General features: G+C 35.9%; 1 long non-coding RNA gene across 8 annotated transcripts in view; it reads left to right on the forward strand.

Moving 5' to 3' along the window:
- Window positions 1-4,730, forward strand: part of LOC148224819 (uncharacterized) — a 98,076-nt gene extending 93,346 nt beyond the window's left edge. For 4 of the 8 annotated variants that reach the window (XR_015801505.1, XR_015801502.1, XR_015801504.1 and 1 more), the window contains 2 exons: window positions 585-635; window positions 1,963-4,730. This is a non-coding gene — a long non-coding RNA (uncharacterized LOC148224819). The remainder of the gene's footprint in view (window positions 1-584; window positions 636-1,962) is intronic. The other 4 variants (XR_015801508.1, XR_015801506.1, XR_015801507.1 and 1 more) reach the window with 2 other exon arrangements.
- Window positions 4,731-19,031: the final 14,301 nt, after the last annotated feature.

The following is a 19,031-nucleotide window of genomic DNA, read 5'->3' on the forward strand; positions in this document are numbered from 1 at the left end:
AAGAGTAAACCGTAAACAATGAGCCTGTAAAGGTAATATCAACCAAATTCTTTCACTGCCTGTTGGAATGCTGCTGAAACCTGGTATTGCTGTTATATTCCATGCAGAGAAGCAGCTCTTCAGCTCTTCTGACAATGCAGTGACCTCAAGACAACATTTCTGGAACTGTTACAGCAAAGTCTTGTAACCATAATAAATGTGTTCAATTTTTATTTTTCTTTAAGAGCTGAAAAAACCCACACCTTTCTTTACTAAAGGGAAATACTGAGAGGTGCTGAAAAACCTCTTCCAACTGCCTTTTCGCTGAGAAATGTAACCTTCCTAAATCCTACCTTCAGGTTGAAGTTGACAGGAAGATCTGCGGAAAATTTACCATTTTATCTAGGGAGCTGCAGCAGCTCAGTGGAATATAATAGTTTTCTATATGAATTTACAGCACACCAGTCGTCAGAGATAGATAACTTGGTACAAGTCCAGCAAGCTCAGTTATTCGGCGTGTCTGAAGTACCAGAGGACGACAAGAAAGACAAGCACAGATGTTGCTCTTTAAGTGACTTATGCTGACATGGTTTGCTTTCTTACAGGGTTGGATCAGGGAGGCGGCTTCCAGGTCCCAGCAGCAGGGGTTTTGGAAGGTAGGTTAACACAGGAGTTCACATCTCACAGTTTCAGACTATTAGCCTGAGGTTGAAAGATTTTCCTTGGTCAAACTGGCAATAAATGGATACTTATTTGCAAAAGGAGTAGTAAAATGAAACTGCACTAGACGAATAGTACCATTTTTTCTATTCTGTGTTACAGGAATTGGTGGGGGTACTGTGATACTGTCTGGAAAAATTATTTGGGAAGTGGTGAAATACTGATCCCCTATGAGTATTCTCTTCAGCTTAAACCCTGTTGGGGCCAGGGTCTCCTTGATTTAGTTACAAGCCATGATGGTCTGTTTTTGTAAAGCAGTCATTAGGATTTGGTTCTTCCTCTGCTGTTGAGAGCATCAGAACAACTCAGATTTAATATTTTTCTTGTCTGCTATGATGCATATAAATGAAGATTTTTTTTTTGTAAAAGCAGTAAAACAAAAGGAAGATTAGAAGGAACTACAGAAACAAAAGCAGCTACTTCTGAATGAAATAAGCCTTGCTGCATAGATATTGTTTTATCTATGCATAGATTACTGTTTTTATTTTTTCATGTTTGGTAAAAAAAAATAAATCGTGTCATACTTATCTCTGAAAGGAAGTGCTGGAATGCTCTAAGCTGAAACCTTTTTGGCAGTGAGTTCAGAAATTGTATTTTGAAAATTATTTACAAATGACTGATCAAAATAGCCATTCTAGACTTCCATCAAATTAGCTCTTCTAGTTAATTTAGCATTCAATGACATTAAAATACATTTTGAGCTTAAATATTTATATCAAAAAGAATAGGCTTTTATATGACATATAAAGGGGTAAAAGAGATATGTAGTATGAAAACACCCCAAATCTCCCAATGAATTCACATTGCTCAGAAAATTGAAGTTAATTATTTTATTTCTAGGAACGGATTCATATTACAAAAAAATAATCAACTCTTTATAGAAAATGTTGTTACTCATCAAGTGAAATGTTGAAATTAGGTTGTGCCACATTCATGGAAAGTGATAATAGTGTACTCCCATCGCTGTGACTTTAATAAAATTCAGACACAGTGGCATCAACTGAATCAATCATCATTTTTCAGGAAGACACTTGGCCAGTGCATTTCAAACCAGTTGGAGACAGTGTTGCTTAAGCACATGGTTATCTACTGTCCATGGTTTCCTTCTTTCCTAGAGATTGATGCTATGCCCTCATTTATTTTTCAATTATGATTTTTCATGTATCCTTGGGGGGAAAAAAGATAGTTAAAAATAAGTTTTTCTCTTAATGTGAGTGTAGTTCTCACTCAGTATATTTTCTTTCTTTTTCATTAATGTTAAAGGATAAGGGTGAACCAGTTTGAAGAAATGGAATTGCAGAAGATGAGATCACCAGTTTAGAGAGGAATCATTTGAAGTCATCATACTTGAAGGTGCTGTGGTAATGAAATAAGAAGGACAATTTGTTTGGGTAAAAATTCTGATATCATCTGCAAATGGTGATGCCTTGACATTTGGTACTTTTACAAGTGGCCTGGAGATTAAATGTGACTATCAGAAGCAAATCCACATTGTCTTCAGGTTGAATTGCAGTTCTTATTTTACTTCAAATTTTTTATTTCGCTTATTAGAATTAAGAATAGCTCTTCAAGAAATCCTCAAGAACAATTTACTGAAGAAACACGTAAATATGGATAAACATCTTTCCATCAACTAAGACAGATGGAGAAAGTATGCTCATTTTGCAGTTGCATAAATGGAAAACTGAGGCCAAGTCACTTGAGCCTTGTTCTGAAGTGAGTGAAATTCTAAATTTTCAGTATTTCTGAGCTTTTTGTTTCAGGAAACCACAAAACATTTGTTAGCTTCAAAATGAAAACCTGTGGGGGCTTGCTTGTGCAATGATTAATTGCAGGGTAAGTACAGGTCTGTATGTTGCCTATATGTGTGGTTCTAAATATCTCAGGGATGCTAAAATTCATATAGCTTTAATAAAGTGATCTGCCATGCAGTAATTCAATGTCAAAGTGTTCCATCCTTTATTTGAACATGTAATTGCATTGTTCTTCATATATTACAGTCCTTGCTTGTAATAATTGATTGTGATAATACAGTGAATTAACCCTAGTCACAGTTCTATTTAACCATTTTATTTGAATGTCAAGTGTGCAGGTAAGTCATCTAGTTAAGCAGAAGTTTGATAACCCAATGTAATATCTTTGACATCAGAGATCAGATAAAATCTTTTACGTGTCATTGGCTCTGAGAATCTGCCTGGGCAGATGGTGCTGGTTTTTAAGGCTGACATACATTGCCTGGAGAATTTCGGAAAAATATGGGCATTATTTTCAAACTCCAGTAAAGGAGAAAGGTGTCATTTCACTGACAGCCCCAGAGAATATTTCCCTGTTATTGCATGCTTGACAGATGCCACGAACAGATTGATGTGCAGAGAAAGGAAAGGTACAAGGAAACCGTACATTAAAACTCATTAACTTTAGATAGCAAAACTCTGTTGGGAGCAACTCTAGAGCATTTTTTGATGTACAGTGTATGTTTAACATTCTAAATATATGTGCTATTTAATGTGTTGGGACTCCATTTGCATATTTGGTGTAAATATGAATGAAAACAGTGACAAGATAAACACAAGAGAGAATGCATCAGTAAAATGAATCATTAAGAATCTGAAGGGAAGTACTAGAGATATTTTTCACACTCCTAATTTTAGATCTACCAGAAGTGATGGGCCTGGTATTTGGAGTGGATCACTTGAATTCCAGTATTAATTTTCTCAGAAAAAAAAAATTCACTTTTGTTTGTAACATAATTCTTATTTACAAAAAATCATATCTACTTCTTAGTCTAGCCAAACTCTTATGTATAGCCTTAACTTTCAACACTGGAAATGCAATGTGGAATCTTGTTATCTGAGTTACCTGGTCTTGTGTTGTCCCCTTATCCCATTGACTCCTTCCCACAGATGCAGCAAATTCCTGAGTTAAAACTTATCGTTGACTTGATTTTTTTTTAGTTTACTGTAAGCTGAGTTCTGTTAAACAAATAAAGCACTGGAAGATGAATATAGAAGTATTGCATATTTAAGATGGAATTAAAACCGCAATATTACATATACATAACTGGAATGACTTCATTATAATAATTGCTATTCCTAACCATTGAATGGACATGAATTTGAAGAGGTATTTTTAGAGAATTTAGAAACATCACAGATTCACAAGGGATGGAAGATATATGTGCATGAGTAACATAGGCATACTTAATTTTATTAGTTCTTCATTTGAGCACTCAACTTTTCAACCTTAATATTCTTTTGAGGTAGATCTCATTGGGAATTTAATTTATGTAATTCCTGTTTTGATGTAAACAAATTTGATGGTAATTTTGTAGATGGAAACAGATTTTAAAAACTAAACAGTATAGCTGAAAGAAACATTTGTAAGAAATTCTATTCTCAATGCAAATACGACAGTGTTTAGTGAACTGAAATTGGAAAAGACAAATAAACAATTACATGTTCTTAGTGTGTGAGTATCTACTTATTCTATATCTTCATATTAAGTTTGAAAAGGCTTTTTTTAGACAGGTAGAACTTATTTTTTTTATTAGAGATGTGTAGGTATTAAATAATTGAAATAGTCATGCATAATTCAAATAATCACTTCCAGTAGATACTTAGTCTGATAAATAGCTGACAGAAATGCAGGTTGAATATGTTTTCCTTTATAAGAATATTTTAAATTTTGAATTCATGGACTGTTGTGTTAATTTGCATAACGATATAACTGTAACAGCAGGTTACAGTTGATGACTCGGACTATGATGCTACCTGATGCAAAATGATCAATTTCTTACTTCATCTTGAAGGCAGAATAATGGAATTCAAAACTGCAACTATTGTGCAATTATAAAGATGAAAAGAAAATATCTTGAAATGCAGTTGCCAATTAATACTTATTTTTCATTGTAATAAATGCAAATGCTTGAATGAGGTACCATGAAGGTCTGTGCTATTGAAGTTTACCAAGACCTACTTTCTGTTTCTGAATAAAATCATGTATGGCCATCAATAAGTGTTTGAGTAATTTATTGGAGTTCGCTGAACAACACTGGCAATATCTGTTACGTGTGGTTTGTTTTGTCTCTCTCTTACACATATCTTCTCTGCATGAGGATTAACTGAACAGACAAGATAAAAAATGCACTTGATAAGACGTACAGTTCCATCTTAAATGAAATCATTATATTCGTGATAGAAAAGGCAAGATCCTCCATTTCAAATGATATATTATTGGTTTAAAGGGGCCCCAGTTCCTGTGGCAGGTCACAGTCTCGAACTGCCACCCTTCAGAAACCCCTCAAAAAGTTGCTTCTGCCGTGAGGTAAATCTTTACCCTATGGTGAAAGTTTTTCTGTGCTTCAGGATTAGAACCTCAGAGTTTCAGCTACACATAACAGACAGCTTTAGAGTGCCACAGAAAAAAAGGATTCCATGTTGTTTATGGTTGAAAAAATGCTTAAAAAGAAACATATACCTTCTGGTAGTTCTGCATCTCTACCACCTAATGATGGACATACTCCAATTTTATCAGCCTGCAAGGCTTTTTCCCACTGACATGTCTTTAATCACCATTCCTACCCACCTGTTCACCTTGCATTTAATGACTCAAACTAAGAAATACCTTTTCCTTCTTCACACTATAACAAAAATGCTAGAAAAATAAGGTTTATTGTTTTTAAGTGTATATTTAGTCCTTAATGGAGTGAGGCAGAGGAGACAAAGAAGAGGAAGATGAGGAAGGGGTTTCTTTCACAACTGAAAGCCCAAATAGAATTTTGTTTAAAAGCCTGTGGGGAAATTTCAAGATATAGAGCAGAATTTACTAGGGGGATAAATAGAGGGCTAGGCAGTGAACAGAAAAGTATAGGAAATATGAAGATTTGCATTTCTTTGGAGCATTATTGATAGGGACACCTGCTTATTGTGTATATCATCACGAGAAAAAAACCCCACAAATTGTAAAGGTTCAAAGGCCATGTAAAAATTCTATCACGGCTTTGCAGATCTAAGTATTCTAAATAGAATTGGAAGCATTAGTTAAATTTGGATTGCTTAAATGACTAAGGCAAGATTCCAGTGGCTTTTGAAACCTCTTCATCCCTCAATTTTTGAAACTGATAAAGTATACATGAACTAGAGGTGCTGAACCACTCCATTATCCATATTTCTTGCCTAGGAGTGTAGACACTAAAATTTTCTCTTAAATTCTGAGAACTACATTAGGTGTTTGGTGCAGTTGTTGTCAGGAAACTCAGGGGAGATAACAAATTTGTGGCAAGTTGGTCTCCTATAGTATTGCTGGACAGAGTGGTAAAAAGTTGTGTTCAAAGTATTTTTTAAAGCACAATTACAGTTGTATTTAATGAGGAAGCAGAACTATAAAGCTGTCAGGAAATGCTGTGGCAACAACATTTCTTGAAGGAGCATATTAAATAGTAATGATGTCAAACATCTGAAAGAGTGAGTAGACCTTGCAAGCACAGTTTTCTAGTCATAGGAAATTAAAAAGGAGTTTGGAATGTTGCCAGTTGACTGACTATAGGGGGAAAAAAAAGACCCATAGTAAGCAACAGTTGTACTTACAATATTTGCTGAAACCAACACACATTAAATAATAATGAAAGCAGCCATTTAAAAATGCTGGCAGCTTATATGGAACAGCTGAGCTGAAGAAACTGTGAAAAGGATAAAAAAACCTCAAACTGGTATATAGCCAATGTGCTGTCAAAGAATAAAAAGCTCCATTGGTGATTAAATTGTGAGATAACTTCAGAAAAGTATTCATAAAACAAATAGTTTGAAATAAACAGTGTTAATTTTTAGATTGTGTAATCTTTATGATTAAAGTGATATCTTCAAAGAACTTACTAAGTAGAATACTAATTTTTTTATTCGCTTGAAATTTTTTAATTAAGAAAAAACGTGGGCAAGGTTGACAATTTTTACCACACTGAAATACAGCATGGCTACTATTTTGTACACGAATCTTTTATGAAAATATTTTTTAAATTTATGGAATACATTAACTTTCCTTTTGCAAGAAGACCTTGTTGTTGCTATAACAAAGAACATAAGCCTAATAACCTATGACATTGGGATCTTAGGTTTTCTTGAAAGAATTAAAAGGGATCTCCAAGAAACAGGATAACTGGGAATATTGTAAAAGACAAGCAGTGTAGGTGTTGAATAGGTGCCTTGTCTTTTTGTTTGTTATTGTATACATATTTAGCAAATATTGGATTATCGTTGCCATTGGGAGGGGGAAGGTCTCATTTTCAATGTTATGGAAAGGTCAGATAAATCTGTAAAGTTCACTGAGATTTGATTGATAACTACACAACTTGAGATCATTATTAAGCCTTATGATTACATGCAGAATATACAGTTCTATTAAAGAAAATATACTCACGGTTAAAATTAAAATGAGGACTTGAAATGGGTAGTTTGAAACTGAAGTGCAAGGCTTACATCCTCTCAACCCCTGTTCTGCTGCTGTATAGAAGTGGAAGTGCCTAAATTTAGACAGTCCTTTGAAGGCAATTGACTGTTCCCCAGTAACTTCATGTTCTGTTCTGGACACATCTCCATCCTGGTATGTTCCTCAGTGTCACAATTCAGCACATTGGCACTTATAGTCTCAGTGCCTGTACTAAATAAACATTTATAGAGAGCTGAGGAATGTTTCTGACCCTGGGAGAGAACTTGCTTCCACTAAGACTTCAGCCAGTGATATTATTTTCATGTCACTATTTGTAAATAATTTAAAAATCTTTGATTTTAGAGAGCCAAACCCAAAAGGGCTCACTCAGCCAAGAAGATTCTTAGATTCCAAGCTCAGGTCTGGCAGAAACCTGCCTGCATATTAGTATGTATGTATGTATGTAAACAAACATATGCAAACATCAACCTCTCCTGTGGTCTCAATTCTGTACGAGGATCCCAAAGGGAGATAATACAGACAATTTGAATAAGCAGAGCACATGGTTTGAGAGCCTCTGCATTACACAGCCTAGAAGATCAGTCCAAGGTCACCTAACATGACTAATGGGACATTCTCCGCATTGCTTGAACTTCTGTCTTTGCAGGAAGTCAAGGACAATGTCCTTTAAATGCTTATCTATTATGAAAACATCTTTCTTTTCCCCTTATAATATGTTATATAAAACAAAGAACATGAAAAATATTTCCATGTTCAAATCCTCTGCTAGAAGCCAAACTGTCTCTGAAAACCTTAAAATTACTCACAAAAACTTCTGAAGGTTATGACAGACCTCCTGCTTCTTTGTTCTTGGTGGTGGTAAAAGCTGGATCCATGCCCAGTGCAGGGAACATAGTGTAAATAGCGTTGCTGCAGATTGCTACTGGATTGTTCAAAACATCAGATGGCAAGAATATGTTATTATCAACAAGCTGTTTACTGGCCAATCAATTACAAACTCTGATGGAGCACCAGGCACTTTATTGTAGGCTAGCCAAATGAATGGAGAAAACATATGTCAATCTCTCTGTTACTTTAAGGGGCAAATTCTGCTCTTTTGCATCAGTATGCTCTAAAGCCTCCCACAATGGAAGCACCATGATGTTAGTAGAGAAGGGTAGGATCTAAGGCACTGCTGTGGGAATCACTAGGGTAATGCAGTTCTCAGATGTCTGGGCAATTTTATGTCAACATACATTTGCATAATAAGAGTACAGCTGAGGCATCTGTGAGTAGTCCTCCCCTCAAAAGGATATTGAATGCATGAGTTTGTCAGCCTGTGTGCAATATACAAACATTCAGGAATTGTTGAATGGTTCTTATATTTGTGTTATTTCTTACATGAAGTGAAGTTTTGAGTCTTTTATTCACCTTCCACTTATGTTTATTTTCCCCAAGTCTATAAGTCCATTATCATCAATCCCAAACAGAACAATGCTATCTAGAATCAGATACTGCATGAGGAAATTTTTGAGTATAAATATGGAAAAATATATCTGTTTACTCACAGCACTTTAGCCAATAATATATAATTGAATGGAGATTTTTTTTTTTTTCATTCCTGATGCTGGGAACTTCTTTCTATATTTTTTCAGAGAAGTTTTAGTTCCAATGGGGAGCAACATTTAGAGAAGAGAACAGAGTCCATTATGATAATAAGAAGAGAAAAAGGCAACTTCCTTTGGGAAAATCTATTGTTATATTGACAAGTAGTTATGTATCTATATATCTATATAGATATCCTGTTCAAAGAGTACTTGGACAATGACTAGAAGGAAGTGGTTTCATAAATGTGCAGTCATTTGATATGACTGCTTGTGTCACAGTAACTTGCTGGCAGTATTGGCACTGGAGATTATCATCTGCTAGAATTTAGTCAGATGTGACCCAAACTGTTGTTTTGATCTGGAAAGGAGGAGACAAAGTTCTGCCTTTGAGAATCTATTAAATATTGCATGATATCTCTTGGGATTAAAAATTTAAAAATTGAAAAAATTTTGAAGCGTTCATTCTTCAGAAACATACACTGAAAAAGCCTACATTATATGAAGGGCTAAGCAGATGAAGAGATTTTCTTTCTACCTCCTTTTGGCTCCACAACCAGTAATGTGTTAAAGGGAATGAATAAAAACATTTGAGGAATATATGATATCTATGCTCCAAACCCATCTGGTTGAAAGTGTTAGAAAAGTTGAATACCTTCTTGATTGGTCCTTTTGGGTATTTTTTGCCTCCATCTGTGAAGGTGAGCAGTAAGTCACTCTGCAAGTTTTTCTTGAAAATATAATATAAAGAAAGAAGAATCTGTTCTGCAATGAACTTGTCACCGCAAGAAACAGGTGACCAGGGTTTATCTTCAAAATAAAGAAAGCTTATCTCCTGGGGAGATGATAAATGCTGGAAAAAAAATTAAAAAACATAAAATAAAATCATACTTGTTTTCCACTGAAACGTGTGGATGGATGTGTCCTACAATGAAAAATTCAAATCTTTGTTCAAAACATCACTACTTGCTTTTAATGATTTTAAAATATTTTTTAATTTGAGCAAGAATCAGCTATGCTGCTAAGAGTTTCTTCTTTTTTTAATCACTCAAAAATGCCTGAAAAGAGGCTGCATCTCTCCAGTGCAGTTCTATTGGCTTTAATAGATCAATGCCAGTGAGACCAAAAAGGCTTGGCCCAGGCAGGAGAAAAATCACTGCTACTTAAAGTACATATCACTCACATAAAAATATAAAACATGTACTTAGATTCAATGAAATATTTTTCTTCAGAACAAAACTGATTACATTGACTTAAATACATCTTGAGTAGGTGAGAAGATATGAAAATTGTTGAGCTTCAAAACGCAATTTTCTTAAATAAGCAAAAATAAATTTTAGCCATGGCTGTTTTAAACAAATACAATAAAATACATAATTCAAGTAGATCTAGTTATGCTTATAAACATATGTCTGTTAACATATGCAAGCCATACTCTGATTTGTCAAAGAGATATTTCTTTCAAAGGAATTTTTCCCAAAGGAATTGTTATAGGGATGGACATATTTGTGTTGGGATTTCAGAAATATATACAGTTTAAACACCTGGGATAATATAAAACATGGGAAGGATGGAAAGCAGAACTGGAGATTGGAAGCCAGCTTTGTGGAAGTGTTCACTACTCTGAAAGATCTCAGCCAGATCATCAGAGATTGAATGCTTGATGCAAAAGTTGTAGTGTGATTGTGCAGGCTGCCTCTTTCTTGGTTAGATTTTCACTGGCATCAACATCTTCTTCAGATGAATTGGAACCCATAAAATCATTCAAGCATGAAGGATGGAAAAGGAGGGAAGTGGTGAAGGTTAGTGGAGCAGGTTATTAAACAAGTGGTAGCAGGACTCTGAAAGGATGGGAAGAGAAGGAATGGATAGTGCCATGTACTTTGCTGACAGAGCTATAGAGTTGTTTAGAAGTGGGAGGAGGGAGATAGCTTGTGCAGCTGATGGAAGCTGAGGAAGTGGAATTAACATTTCCAGACTATCAGTCATTTCAGAAGCATGTACAGGGCAGCCGTAGTGCTGGGGGTAATTATCTCTGCAGTAGCTAGAGTTCTTTGAGATTTATTATCAATCAGAAGACGGACTAGATTAACATCTCTTCTCCTCCTTCTGCTACAAAAATTTAAATAATAATTGATAACTACTAGACCTGCAAGATTTTAAAGGTGGGATGCATATTTTAAATTTCATTTTACGCCTATCAGTACTATGACTTGGATAAAATTTGAAACACTGTGCAAAAGACAAACAAACATGGCCACAAGCGGAGGATGTCCCAGATAAAGCAGTAACTTCCACAATACTGAAGTGTAGAGCAGATACAGAAGCAAAACTTTGGTTGATAACATTACACAGATCTGCTTTCCCTTTTTCAACAGTTAGATGTTAATGTTATTGAGAGGCTTTCAAATTGAAATCAATGGGAGTTTCATTATTCACTTCAATAGGAGTGGGATGAAGTTCTAAATAGTAAATGGAGCAATGAAAATCTAAGAAAACAAGAGGCATGCTAATGTGTGTTTTGTTTAAGAATTCTCAGTTTCATTGGGTCTGCTTAGCAAGCAGTTGAAAGCAATGTGCTTGGGGGGTGTGAAAACATATGTGTCTCATGGGAATGGAAGACTATACACCTTTCTACTAATGTTAGAAACAAAACTTGAGGGAAATAATTTAGCCTGCATGCAGAAGGTGTTGGAACAAGTGCCTTCTGAAGCAAAAAAATAAAAAGAATAAAAATAAAGGTGCATTAAGTGTTGTTTGTGTTTTACCAGCTTGGGTTTTCTTGGAACCATTAAATACAAATCAAATGAATAATTTAATATTTTACACAGTATGAACATCTTGCATCACTGAGTTTTTGGAACAGTATCACACAGAGAAAATGCAGTGGGTGCATGCCTTGCTGTTCTGTAATTTTACTTTGTCCTTACTTCAATTATACTTAAAAGCAAATACTCTTCCTGGTTGTGAGTTGAATTTCATTCTGGTGAGCTAGTGATTTGCTTTATTTTTTGATTTGGTTTGATTTTCAGTTTTAGAATTTCAGAGTATTAAAATACAGACAACAGAGTGAACATTTCTAATGAACTTAAGCTAAATGTAGACCTTTTCTCTGTTTATTTTTCCATCCAGGTTCACTGGTGCATAGGCCCTCTTTGACTTCACACTGGTACAGTGTATGAAATACTTTGCAGCAAAGATGTGTTTACAGATGCTTTGTCCCATTTGCACAATACCCACCTTCACAGTTTCATTTGCCTTTCCTTTTGTCCTTGATATGTTTTGCAAAGTCAAGAGTTTTGCAAAGAAAAAATAGCCACTTTTTGTTATTTTCGTAAATATCTGTCAGAGGATCCAAATGAAAGGTTCTTAATAGAACTTCATGAAAAATTGTTTCTTTGTGAAGATGTGAAGTCAATCTCCTCCTGGGAGTAGTTGTTCTAATTCCCAAGTTTTCATCCTGTATTGGAGCAGACTGGGATGTACACCAATTCCCCATGAGTCTTGATTACTTGTGGAAGAAATACAGATATTATGGGCTGCAAGAGAGCCACAGAATAGCCTAACCAGGATCTGAGTGCAGGCTTTGGACGTAGATAAACCAGTGGGAGACATTTCTTGAAGGGACCATTGATTCAGTAGTGTGAATTCGAAGCAGGCAAAACCAAAGACAAATTAGCTTATAAGATTGATGAATCAGTGATCGGTTCAACCAACCTCCAATCACAGTGTAAAGCTCAAAAATGGTAAAAAATCCATTGTATTAAATGTTGCATTTTAATTAAATAAAAATTGCATGAAATTTTTTTGAAGAAGGAATAAGAAAATATTGTTCTTTCAAAAAATAAGACATTAAGAGAAAATTACTTAAATAGCAATGAAACTTTTAGAAATTACAAAATAATGAATGTTTTGACATGCTCAATACAATGTTCTTCTGCAAATTTTAATTTTTACAGAGGTTTATGAATGATGATTCTTCAATCATAATTCCATATTAAAATTTATCTCCGTGTCTTTAAAATCTCTGTGGATATAAATTACTATTTTTATCTCAGTTATGCCATCAGTCCTGTAAAAGATTTTATTTTGCACACATATGAGCACGCCTTCCAGTGCCAAAGTTGTCTATTAACCTATTGTTGAGAATTTTTTGAGTCAAGAACAAAACAAGAAACTCTGCTGTGAATATTGTTATTTTAAAGGTCTCTAAACTATTTCTATCTAAAAGCACATCTATTTATCTGCACATATTATTGACAATAAATCACAACACTTAAAAAATACTGTATTTTGCTAATATCTATATTATTTTCTTTCTGTCTGCAAAGTATTTGAATCCCTGCATTAAGTAAGAGTTTAAGTTGGATCTTACTGTGAAAATGGGAAAAATACTTTCATCTGGAGAAAATGGTGGAATTAACATTGCTCTTATTACTCTTCTAGGGCTTCTGAGTACTACTGTTTTAATCATTGAGACTTCTGAGTCAGTAACATGACTGGCATCAGGAAAAAAAGTCTTTCTTCTTGTCCAGTTTGGCATTGAAACTCTCTTCTGTTCAGCAGCAATGATTTTCCAGAGCTTGATTTTTGGGTCCTGTAAGATCAGTGTAAACTCTGTCAGCTCTAAGCACTGAGGCAGCATGGTACTGAACGCCCACCCTCCAGGTCTGAATAGCAGAGCAATCAGGTTTGTGTTTGCATCTTGTATTAAGTGCATGTTTTCTGCCTGGCCAAGACTCTCACCTCTTCCAGTTGCATCTGCAGCCTGGCAGTTTTCCTCTCACCGGGAAAACAGTAACTACCCGTTGTGCAACTCACACTAAGGCTTAATGTTTTGTTTTTTCTCTGCCTGTGTAGGCTCGGTGGTTCATCTGTGTTATAAACTGCTGTTCATCCGACACCAGCACCCCACGCCAATGACACCCTCGGTGGAGAGCACTCCTGGTAGCTCTCATCACCCGTCTGGGACCTGAGCTTCACCATGGCTTGAATCAATGGACTTAACAAGTGAAAGGCCAGGAATACAGTGGACTTAATGAATGATTAATGGGTAGGCAGGAGATGATCCAGTCTGACTTTTGAAATGTCTTGAAATCCAGCCAAAATGAAGGCAGGAGTAGAAAGGAATGAAAGTGCTTAGCAATCTGTTTGGAGAAAGTCATTGGGCAAGAAAGCACAGCACAGAGACTGAATTAATGTGTAATTGGACTGGGAAAGTTGACAGAGGAGTGAAAATGTGGCTGCAGCTTTCCTGAACCTGTTCTTACTCTGAGGTCCGGCTGTAGCTGCTGCTGGCAGGAAGAAGAGGGAGGCTGCAGCAGCAGAAAAAAAAAATGGTAGGATACGTTTCAATATTTTTTCACAAAGGCAGTAAGTTTACTTTTCAACTATCCGTCCACTAGTTACAATGCCAATCCATTGTTAACAGAGGTAACAAGATGAATTGCTTTGGGACTCGAAGTATCTGAAATAATAAAAGCCGTAAATTGTCTGACAGTCAGCGTCTTGCTACCAGTACAAATTCTATCTTCTAAAGTGAGTTTAGCTTTTATTGTTCGGCAGGTTATGATAAGGGTCTGCATGGGATATTTTGAAAGAATTCTATTAGCTTGTGTTGTGAGTTAACACTATTTGCATTGTAATGAAGCATTCTTTCAACAAAGTGTTGAAGGAAAACAAACTAATTAGTTTTTTGAGCAGCACCTGACATTCATAGAGCCCAGTGGTGATGTTGGCTAAATGCCTGCATGACTGATGCCTCTTTCTTAAAGCTGACCAGCATTTTTCTGTCTGTGAATTTATGAGAAAAATAAGCAAAAAAAGAAAAAATCTCCCCAGTCCCACTACAGGTTCTTAAAATGATACTAAGCCATTTTGATGAAATTTGTCATGCATCCCTGTCCTTCCTATCTCTGCATCTCTTTTCCAGTCTTTTTTTTCTTTGATATATAAAATGTTTTTTATTTTTTGCTGTTACAGAACTGCATTGCTTTTCTTCTTCTATTATTTTGTGTTCCCTATAAAAACGATGACTCCTACCTCCTTGTATCCCCCTATGATCCTCCATGCACTATTCTGTGTACTCCAGGAATCACCATGGCAGCAGAATAGCTGCCAATAAGCTGCTCTCTGCTTTTTCCATGCAAGTGACCTCCAAATTGCTGACCAGTGAGAGAAAATAAGTTACAGCAAAAAATGGGCTGGCACAGGTTAGTTCCCTGCTGGGGTTTCTGGGAGCAGCACAATTGTACTTAGCCCTTTCCTTAGGGTAGAAGGGCAGGTGCCAACCTGCTCCACAATGGATAGAGCAGCAGAATAAATAAAGCCAAAACACTTTTCTCAACCACCATAACAAGCTCTCACAAACACAGGTGTATTTTTTCTGAGGGAAATTGTCATGCTGGATTTGGCTACCCTGTAAATACTTTACTGTCTTTCCTCTATAAATGCTTCTATCTTCTATCTAGCTGTGAATATGATAGCTAATGAAAAAATTGCAATAACTGCAATAAATTAATCACAGACAAAGGTTTGTGGCCTCATCTGAACAGGCATCTTTTGCACATTCGACGTTTGTTTTACATCTCCATGATTCCCTGCTTCATAGCTGTGTCTGAGCATGGAAGAAAGACATTAAAAGCACTACAGAAATGTAGAGCTGTCCTGTGGCAGATCTGACCAAAGGCAGATGTGCAGCTGCCACCTGACTCCACACAGTCAAAGGTGTGTCCACTCTAGAGGCCTTCCCAGAAGGTTTTGCCATTGCTGCAGAAATATCTTGAACACAATGATGCATGAAATAACTGCAAAGGAAAAGTAAATTTCCTATAATTATGTGTTAGTTGAAGATATAAATTGATTTGATTTAGATGAAAGATCGATTTTTCAGCTCTTAGCTGAGCTATTGAACCCCCTCACAAGACACTGCCCACAGCCAGTTCAGCTACTGCTGCTTAGATGATGGCAGGTAACTGGATGACTTTATTTACTGTGCTTACGTCTAACCCATTTAACAATTTTCAACTGTCCTGGATGGAAGGATGTGAGTCCTCCTTTACCATGATTCATTTGATAGACTAAGACAGAGCAAGAATCCATCCATTTATTCCTACTGAATAGGGAACATAGTTGCAATTGTCTCCACAATACACTGATGTAATAATAATGCTTCTAAATTGGTTTCCATTTTAACCTGCATTAAGAATGCTGTAAGCACTCCTCCAGTATAAAGAGAATGGCCGTAGCATGGCTGAATTAAAAGCCAAGCCTGTGGGAGAAGAGTCAGTTCTTGTTGCAGTGCTGCTTCTTGCTGCAAACTGTGGGAAGTGCTCCAAAGTCTGGCCACTGCCAGGATAGTAGGCATAGACATCTGTGGGTGAGTTATTCCAGCAAGTGTGCAGCAGCTCAGCCAGCTGCCAAACAAGCTACCCACAAGTTGTTTGACTTTGGGAGGTGTTAGAAGACTGGCTGGGGAAAGAGAGCTTATAGCATGGCGGGAAGAATGCTTTCTTATCATTATACTCACTCTCTATTACTGCACTTATTTTAACCCACCTCTCAGTGGGAATTTTCTGTTATGCAATTGCTGTGGTACTCAGCAGCGACACAATAATGCGTGGTACCTGTTCTGAGGTGGAGATTCCCTCAGACTTTGAAAACAACTAATTCTATCTATTTTAGAGAGAATAATATGGAATTTAGAGACTAATAAGGAATAAACAAGCAGCTGTAAGACATAGGGTCCCCTTTCATACGTCTTATCAAGGCAGGGTCTAAGAGAGATACACTGTTTCAAAAGCAGGCAAATCCTCCTTTTTCTTGGTGAGTCCTACCATCAAATCCAAGACCTTCCAGTTCTCTTTCAGAGTTAACTTGTCTTCATAATATTAATAAAAGTGGAATAAGGGATTAAGGTGATTTGTACAGATAGGAATTAAAAAACATTTTAAATTAATTTCTAAATAGCTGATACTGCCATTGCCAAGCATACAAAAATTAGTGTTTTTTAAAGTGCTTCATACATAGAGCTTGATTTTTAAATTTTATTGTATGTTATTTTAAAGCATTAAACATGCAAGCTTTTTACACGTATTTATTTGTAGTACTGATAAAGCAGTGAGAATTTTAAAACTGCTCACAGCTTCTCACTTTCACTTGTATTTTCTGAAAATAATAAGCGGAAAAGTCTCATTGTCCTGACAAGCTCATTCAGGCATGGGTTTCTGGCTGTAATTTGACATTATTAATTGGTGCATTCTGTTCTCACACAGGAAAGGGCTGAAATAGAACTGAAGTACTTTCTGCATGATGAAATAAGTCAGGTGACAAAACATATGTCTAACCTATATGTTCTGTTTATTTAGCAAGCTGATGATTCAGTCTATGTTAATGAAGACTAAAAGGACTGTGGATAATGATCTATTATTTTTATTCAGGACTTATAAAATCACCAAGACTACAGATTGAGAATAAAGGAAAAATCAGAGGCTTGAAAAATTTTCATTTAAAAATGAATAAGATATTATAGAGATTGTTTTGACTGCACTTAGAAGATGGTGTGTTTCACAGCAGGGATTTTGATGCATTCTGTAGAGTTAAATTTCTTCCAAGCTAATGAAAGTGGATGTAGTGCCCTTGCAGGTAGGTTTATTATGTTGCTGTTTAAAATCCCACAGTAGAAAATTTTGGGAGAGTGAGCAGGGGCCTGTTAAATGTTTTATATGGAGGCTTAGGGAGTAGAGCTATCTCAAGAATACAAAGGTAGTCCTTAACCTGAGCTGAAGAGACTTTTTAGTTATATGCTTTCCATTTACATTTTGTGTATCATAGGCACTTATGAAAACAAGGAACGTAGAGCAGTACTACAAAAGTCTTTGTAATGAAGTGACTTTAACTCTGCCTTATCTGGAGGATTTGTATGATCTCTCATGAGCTATTGACATACCACAAACAATATGATATCATGAACTATTGAAACACCGGATGCTTAAATATTGCTTCAAAATCATTAGTATTGTTCCCAAAAAGCATTTGCAGTGTAGCTATGTCATTACATATTGTGATCCTTGACATGATCACATGCAGAAGAAGAACATCTCTTTTAAGGACACTTTGTGTTCTGAAGTGCATTTTGGAATCTTTGTGAAGTGTGCTGCAATTATACCTGGACATAAACCACAGCAGCAAGATCTGAGATCTACTGATTCTGAAGATAGAAAGGATATTAGATAATAGTCTTCCTATTTGCTACAGCCAAAGAAATGGCATCATGCAGCACTACACTTAACTGATCTGTCTCTATAATCTGATATTAGATCAAAATTGAACAATTAGGGGGAAAAAATCACAACAAGCATTTAGAGATGCTGAGTGCTGCCATTACTAATTTTAGGTTGGAGATCATTTTAGCTAAGAGCATGTTGATGTTTGAGGAAATGTGGAACAGAAGCAGACTGTTTACAGAAATGTCACATTTAGTGCTTCAGAATCAAAACCCAGTGAAAGAAACACAGAAAATTTAGTTAACAGAATTTGATGTTTATACTGCATGTGGTTGATCAGGTACGTTTTGATATAAAGTAGCATTTCTGGCTAGGGAATTATCCTTACTAGAAAACCTCTCAGGACGCCAAAATCACTGAACAAAGTTCCACTGTGGACTGAAGTGTCTGCAAAGGATTCAAAGATTCAAGGATGGAAAGCTATGTGAAAGAGCTATACATTAACTTCATTAGTTTACAGTATGAACATGGTTCTAACAAAATGTCCTCTGCTTATGAAAAGTTCAAGCAGCTTTTAATTGCCAGAGCATACCTTTCTTTAAGACTGACACGGGCACTCCTGTCTTCTTAAAAATCTATTTCAGGACTGAAAAAAGATAACTTAGTTAAAAATGAATGAATACAGAGGACAGTATAAAGGTGAAATGGATAAGAAAGTTAATATAAAGTGACAATGTGACTTATGCATATTTTTTTTTCAAAGAGCATTTTTTATCAAAATCTGGTGCTACCAAGTATGCTCGGATTATTTCAAGTGAAATAATATTAGGTCATTGAAAAGGGAACCTTGAAACACTATCTTTAAATTCTGCCCTTAGAAGTACCTACACAGCTCACAAAGACAGAATTGTGGAGTTGTTCTCTGGCAAAATTTCTCACAGCAAAATTTCCCAGTAAGTCAGAAAGAGAAATCAGTGTGTCTAAATTCAGGAATGAGTTACAGTAGTGTTGAAGAGTCTTTTTACCATTGCGGTAGAATAAAGATGATGTGCTAAGGAGGTTTCATGCAAAAATAAAAAGATCA

The sequence above is a fragment of the Sturnus vulgaris genome, chromosome 2 (genome assembly GCF_052056855.1).
Source record: "Sturnus vulgaris isolate bStuVul1 chromosome 2, bStuVul1.hap1, whole genome shotgun sequence".
NCBI lineage: Eukaryota > Metazoa > Chordata > Aves > Passeriformes > Sturnidae > Sturnus > Sturnus vulgaris.